This window comes from Capra hircus, chromosome 3 (genome assembly GCF_001704415.2).
Source record: "Capra hircus breed San Clemente chromosome 3, ASM170441v1, whole genome shotgun sequence".
In the NCBI taxonomy this organism is placed as follows: Eukaryota; Metazoa; Chordata; class Mammalia; order Artiodactyla; family Bovidae; genus Capra; species Capra hircus.
In genome coordinates this window covers 38,170,968-38,178,576 of record NC_030810.1, presented here as the reverse complement: position 1 = coordinate 38,178,576, position 7,609 = coordinate 38,170,968, and positions in this window count along the sequence as shown.

Below are 7,609 nucleotides of genomic sequence, written 5' to 3'. Positions count from 1 at the left end.
AAACAACAAATCACTACTTAAACTAGGGAGGCCAAATAACTTAACATATTAGCAGACATGAACTTGCTATATTTTGCAAAGTTCTCAGTCTGTTTTCTACCACTGGGAGTTTTCCCTCTATTATATAGTAACAAAAGGTCTTTCTCAATTGTGGTCTCTGGAAAATTGGGGTCTGAAGGCCAGGCAAAGAAGAGAAGGCTCGCTTCATAAGGCTACTAAGATCAGACTCTTCACCTCAGGGTGAGCAGGATGTACTATGTGAAGGGAAGAGAGAAAAGGAGCATCTTACGTAAACTTCCCATCTATTTAGCAGTTTCTGAAACAACAGGAACCTGATTCGCAAAGCCAGTAAAATATAAGCCAATCTGTCGCATGTCATCTCATCTCTTATTCAACCTCCTCAAACTGTCCATGTCTTTAATCTCAGTTTTCCACAATGCTGGCTGCTAGGTCAAAGGCTTCTCTTCTACGGTTAGCCCCACTTTTATTCCCATCCAGCTCAGCCCTCCTTCATTCTCTGGGCCTTTTTCACTAGCATCCACTTCTAGGTTCTTTTGAGCCACTAACTCACTACCTTCCAGGGAAAACTAGAAAGCCTTTGGAATCATGAGAGGTTTAAACCCCAGCCCTGCAAATTATCAGCTGAGCTAACTTGGCAAGCTATCATGTCTGACACATGAGTTTCTTCATCTGTAAAATGATGGTAATAAAAATAATTAACTTCCCAGGATTTTTGCGTAGATTTAAGGAAATAATGCATTTTTATAAAATACTTAGTAAAGTACCCAATAAATGGCAGCTGTTGCTATTGTTGTCATCATTGCATTCATTAATTATTTTCTTCAGTTCAGCTCAGTCGCTCAGTCATATCCAACTCTTTGTGACCCCATGGACTGCAGCATGCCAGACTTCCCTGTCTTTCACCAACTCCTGGAGCTTGCTCAAGTTCATGTCCATTGAGTCTTCTCTTCACATTGACTCAAATTTTTCTTTGGCAATACTTGTTGTTCAGTCAAGTTGTGTCTGACTCTTTTCGACCCCAACTGCTGCACACTAGGCTTCCCTGTCTTTCACTGCCTCTAGGAGTGTGCTCAAGTTCCTGCTCATTGAGTTGGTGATGACATCCAAACATCTCATTCTCTGCCGCTCTCTTCTCCTTTTGCCTCAGTCTTTCCCAGGATCAGAGTCTTTTACAATGAGTCATCTCTTCATTTCAGGTGGCCAAAGTATTGGAGCTTCAGCATCAGTCCTTCCATTGAACATTCAGAGTTAATTTCCTTTAGGATTGACTGGTTTGATGATCTCCTTGCTGTCCAAGGGACTCGCAAGAGTCTTCTCCAGCACCACAGTTCGAAAGCATCAATTGGCAATACTAAATTCTCATTTAAATTCAACCAACAGAGTGAAAAAGTTGGCTTAAAACTCAACATTCAGAAAACTAAGATCATGGCATCTGGTCCCATCACTTCATGGCAAATAGATGGGGAAACAGTGGAAACAGTGGGTGACTTTATTTTTCTGGGCTCCAAGAGTGCTGCAGATGGTGATTGCAGCCATGAAATTAAAAGATGCTTACTCTTTGGAAGGAAAGTTATGACCAGCCTAGACAGCATATTAAAAAGCAGAGACATTACTTTGCCAACAAAGGTCCGTCTAGTCAAGGCTATGGTTTTTCCAGTGGTCATATATGGATGTGAGAGTTGGACTATAAAGAAAGCTGAGAGCTGAAGAATTGATGCTTTTGAACTGTGGTGTTGGAGAAGACTCTTGAGAGTCCCTTGGACTGCAAGGAGATCCAACCAGTCCGTCCTAAAGGATATCAGTCCTGGGTGCTCGTTGGAAGGACTGATGTTGAAGCCTTAACTCCAATACTTTGGCCACCTGATGCGAAGAGCTGACTCACTGGAAAAGACCGTGATGCTGGGAAAGATTGAGGGCAGGAGGAGAAGGGGATGATAAGGATGAGATGGTTGGATGGCATCACCGACTCGATGGACATGGGTTTGGGTAGACTCCAGGAGTTGGCGATGGACAGGGAGGCCTGGCGTGCTAGGTTCATGGTGTCGCAGAGTTGGACACAACTGAGCGACTGAACTGAACTGAACAGAAACTCCTCCTTCCATCTGAATATCTCCCATTGGGGTGGGGTTGACTTTGCATTCCTGCCTCCAGGTGCTGCTCTATCTTCGTCTCTCACCCCCCTCCTCCTGATGTGCATCCATTTACTTCAACACCAAAATGCTCCATTTTTCAAGCCTTGCCTATGATCCACATAATCTTCTATCTTTCTGTTTGTTCCACTTCCTCACTTTAAATCCTTTGGGAGTCTGGTAAAGTCTATGGACCCATTCTCAATAAAATATTTTTAAACAGAAATGAAACATACATAGTTATCAGGGGAATAGTTATTAAAATATTTTAAAATTTGTGATATAAAATAATTGATCTCTTTATCAATACATTAATAAGTCCTAGCAGCAAGTCCTAACTGTAATTTCAAAGCAGTATAAATATTTCAAGATAACCATATCAACAATGATCATGAAAGAATGTATGATTTCTATTAGTGACAAATCCTGGGTACTGCTGATATTACTATATATTTTTGCCTATATTCTTAGTGGAAGAAAATGCTATGTTTTAGTTAGATGATAGTGAAAATAAAGATGTAATTTTTTTTCACATCCAAGTTCACAGACCCTTGAATTCTACTCATGGGTTCATCAGGTTAAGAATCTCTACATTACGTGACCGACCTTTCATCAGCCCCATTTAAATTTACTAATTTCATCCATAGAATATAGAATTAATCAAAGTAAAACAGTCTCGAAGGGTAGGGCTTGAGAAATCATATTCCAATTTTAAATCTTTATATTTTAAAGTGTTAGAACTAAACCCCAGTTCTTCTGAATTCTATACATTTTTTCTTCCATCATAGCATCCTTCCACCTGTGGCTCTCTCCCAGGCATCTACCTCACTCCCACGTGCTCAGTTGTGTCCAACTCTTTGCGACCCCATGGACTGCAGCCCACCAAGCCCTCTGTCCATGGAATTTTCCAGGCAAGAATACTGGAGTGGGTTGCCATTTCTTACTTGGAGGCATTTACCTACTTACATGTTAATTTCAGCATGACCCTCAAGACCTTCAGTAGTATAGCTTAGACATATGTTTCATTCTTACCACTTATTCTTCTTTCCACATCATTGCAGAATGCTTATTATCATTATCCCCTTACTAAATGCCACTAGTGCTCCCTGGTTAGTAGAACAACCAAAACCAGCTGCATGTACCTCAAATGTGCCCCAAGGGATTTGTGCTGTTTCCTTATTAGCTGCAATACTTACTTCGTCCCTGCCTATATATATATATATATATATATATATATACACACACACACACATGTATATATCAGACTTTTAGGGCTCATCTCAAATGCTGCCTCTTCCATGAAGATGTTCCTAGTCTCCATAACCAGTTATGAGCACTCTTATGAAACAAAATACAATTCTATGTTGGACAATTTCTATTTTAAGTCTTCTCTTCCTCTAGAAAGTGTGGCCATTTCTTTGTGTGTATTTCCCCCACACTTAGGTAAATTTCTAAGCTTCCTGACAGAAGAAACGCCACATACCTCAAGATATTCTGCAGAGCCTGACACTCAATACTGGAATGGAATTAAGAAGTTTTAGGTTGTTGTGTTGTGTTTTGTTTTTCTTCCTTTTCTAACTCTTGGTCTTCAATGCCAGTTTTTTAAAAAGTATACTCTTAAAGCCTTTCCAAATCTTAAGACAGAGATGAATGAAATCTTGACAATAGTTTTAAAGGTTAACACTCACTGAGTACTCACTATGTGTTTTTGCATGTCTCCTCTCCACTTAATCCTCACAATAGCCCAATGGGATAGTTACTATTATTCATATTTTATAGATGAGATTAAATTATTTGCTCAACACCATGTAGCTAGTCGGGCTTCCCAGGTGGCGCTAGTGGCAAAGAACCCACTTGCCAATACAAAAGATGCAAGAGACACCGGTTCGATCCCTGGGTCAGGAAGATCCCCTGGAGGAGGGCATGGCAGCCCACTCCAGTATTCTTGCCTGGAGAATCCCATGGAGGGAGGAGCCTGGCGGGCGACAGTCCACGGGGTTGCAAAAGGTCAGACGCAACTCAAGCGACTTAGCGCACACGCATGAAGCTAGTAAGTGCTAAAGTCGCAATTTGAGGAAAGCCAGTCTGACTCTAGTTTAACCAGTTCATCAGTGCCATCTCCACGGTGTACCACTGGAGCTCAACAGAGAAATATCTGTTTTTCCCTAAATATTAGGATTCATATTTTTTTCCAAACTAGTAGTATTAAGTGAATATGTAAAGTCTTACTTTTGAAACACTTGTTCTTGTCTCCTAAATGACCTTAAATATAAAAGTTAAGACTTTGGAACATCAGCTGACACAGAAGCACTATGAGCTCTGAGCTGATGCTGTGTGCCAGTTAATAGCATGATCTTTGTGTAGCAGCTTACACAGTATTAGAGTTTAACACTCCATTTCCCCTTATTTTGTAAACATGACAGGAAAATACAAAAATGAAAGTGCACATGGTAAGAAACGTAGCTGTCAAATTTCATATAATTAATATATAAATAATCATTGCTCTTGTTTAGTTGCTAAGTCAGTGGGTCAGGTTTAGGAACCAGTCACAAGACACAGGGACGACAATGCAAGTCGGAGAAACGAAGTCACCGCACAAATAAAAAGTTGAAAGACTGGTAAGTGGTGGCTCTCTCCATCAAATAGAATGCTGTTAAATTTTAAAAATAAGTATCAAAATTCAACCTATTAAACACAAAAAAAGAAGAGAATATAGACAAGTGAAGTTGAGGTACCAGAAGTGTAGGTGGATTTTTTTTCGATGACGTCTACTTAAAGTTTCTTGGAAATAATTGATGTGTGCCTGCACGTGTGCTCAACTGCCCAGTCGTATCCGGCTCTTTGCGACCCCATGGACTGTAGCTCACCAGGCTCCTCTGTCCGTGGGATCTCCTGGAAAGAATATTGGAGTGCGTTGCCATTCCCTTCCCTAGAGAATCTTCCTGACCCAGGTATCTCTCCATTAAAACTTTGATAACTTATGAGAGTTCTAACTGTGGACTCTCCTGACTTGTGCCATTATGAGATCATCCAAGTCTCAGGACTGCTTAATTGTCTCTTTAATCCCAGGTCTAATTCCCCATCTTAGGTTCAATTTAATACAACTTAATAGATCAAAACAGTGACGTGTAAATTAGCAAGTATTATGTAGATATTAGAGCTTCCCAGGTGGCTCAGTGGTAAAGAATCCACTTGCCAACGTAGGAGCCACAGAAGACACGTTTGATCCCTGGGTCATGAAGATCCCCTGGAGTAGGAAACAGCAATCCACTCCAGTGTTCTTGCTGGGACAGAGGAGGCTGGCAGGCTACAGTCCACAGGGTTGCCAAGAGTCGGACATGAGTGAGCATGCAGGCATGCGTGTAGGTGTTAGCTACAAGAATGCCACACTGTACAATTCCAGGAAGTGCCCTTCATTAGTTGTGCAGCATGGAAGCCACATACTACCCTTTGATATCAGTATTTATTTTCTTCCAATGTCTATACCAAATTTTAAATCATCCCAGCACCAGCCTTCAAGCCTTTTTATTTCATACTTTGTATCAGTTTGGTATGGTGTATTTGCCTAGACACGCTGACTTGCCATCAATAATTCATCCTTTCCATTATCAGACTTCTATTGGACTTATTTTCCTTTGGTTACCTTTCTTGCTTATTACTTCTTTTAAAACCCATGAATTTCCAATTCTTATTATATAATCTGAGTATAAAATATAAATATGTATTATATTTATACTTATTTTTAATAACTTAAATGAAATATAATTCTCTGTAGAATTTTTTGTGATTCATTCTTGAATGACACCAGTATCTAATGACTATTGACTTAAAATAGGGGAAGACTGAGCTTCTCAGTTTCTGGAGGAATTGGTTAGAGGGTGGCACAATAATTTTTCTACCTAACACAAATAGGTATTCTCCACTTTTAGCATATTTTTCTTACTGTGAGAAGATAAGTGAAATTTTATAGTCGTTGTGAATGTTTTTGGCCATTGCTTACCCCCAATAAAGTTGAAGAAGATTGTAAGAAAGAAAGAGAGGAAAATGCTACTTCAAAAATGTATCTACAATACTGACACTAAATATATTTTCCGAAGTTAACAGACAAAGAGGAAGTCTTCTGTATAATCATGAAAATCACACAAAAATGCTAAAGATTTCTAAACTGACCTAAGATTCAAACTATAAAATAATAGAAAGTTTACATTTTGGAATCAATTTGTTTTTGTTCAGTCACTCAATCATGTCCGACTCTGTGACCCCCAGGGACTGCAGCATGCCAGGCTTCCCAGTTCTTCACTATTTCCCAGAGTTTGCCCAAACATGTCCATTGAGTGGGTGATGCCATCCAACCATCTCATCCTCTGTTGTCCCCTTCTCCTCCTGCCTTCAATCTTCCCCAGCAGCAGGGTTTTCGCCAGTGAGTTGGCTCTTTACATCAGGTGGCCAAAGTACTGGAGCTTCAGCTTCAGCATCAGTCCTTCCGATGACTATTCAGGGTTGATTTCCTTTAGGATTAACTGGGTTTGATTTCCAGGATGTTTCCAATTTTTCCTGGTTTGATGTTTGAACTTTTAAATTTAGTACCTCAAGATATTCAATTTAAATATTGAACAATATAATACTATTAAAGTATGGTTAATTGACAATACTGAGGCTATAATAAATATCACTGGCTAAGTATTAATTCTCCTAAAATTTTTTGAAAGACATTGCTCTTTTTTATAGAAAATAATAATCCATTATCCTTTCTAAGAAATTGCCTCTATCAATATATTCTGGATATCTTGCTTCTATTTCACTATTATTTTAAATCCTCAGTATCCTCCTTATCTTGTGTCTATTTCAATAGAAGTTCATATAGTGATTTAATATTTTCAAAGCATTTTTTCATTATCTGTTCTTCCTACTGTGTCCCATTTTTGGAAAAAATCCTTCACAGTGTTTTTATGACTGTGTACGAAAATAGTCAAGACACAGATGTACAATGCAAGCTACGGAAAGTGAACTGTGTGATAAACCATGAAAATAAAACTTTCTCCTAGTAGCAAAGAAATCAGTGGAGAAAAGGAAAAGAAAAAAAGACTGAATTAGTATGATTTTACCAGAAATACAGCACTTTCTGGCACAGAATAATAGAAAGTAACTAGAGATCTCTAAAAAATAGATTTCTGACTTAAAATAAGACAGACTATACAGATAAGTTATTTTTACTCTTTTGTCTCCACTCTTCTAAAAATAAGAGGAAACTGATATGCATATTTTAGATATGCTTGTCCTTAGACAACGCTAAACACTCAGGTTAACAGGCTTCCCTGGTAGCTCAGCTGGTAAAGAATCCGCCTGCAATGCAGGAGACTCTGGATCAATTCCTGGGTCGGGAAGTTCTCCTGGAGAAGGGATAGGCTACCCACTCCAGTACTCTTGGGCTTCTCTGGTGGCTCAGCTGGTAAAGAATC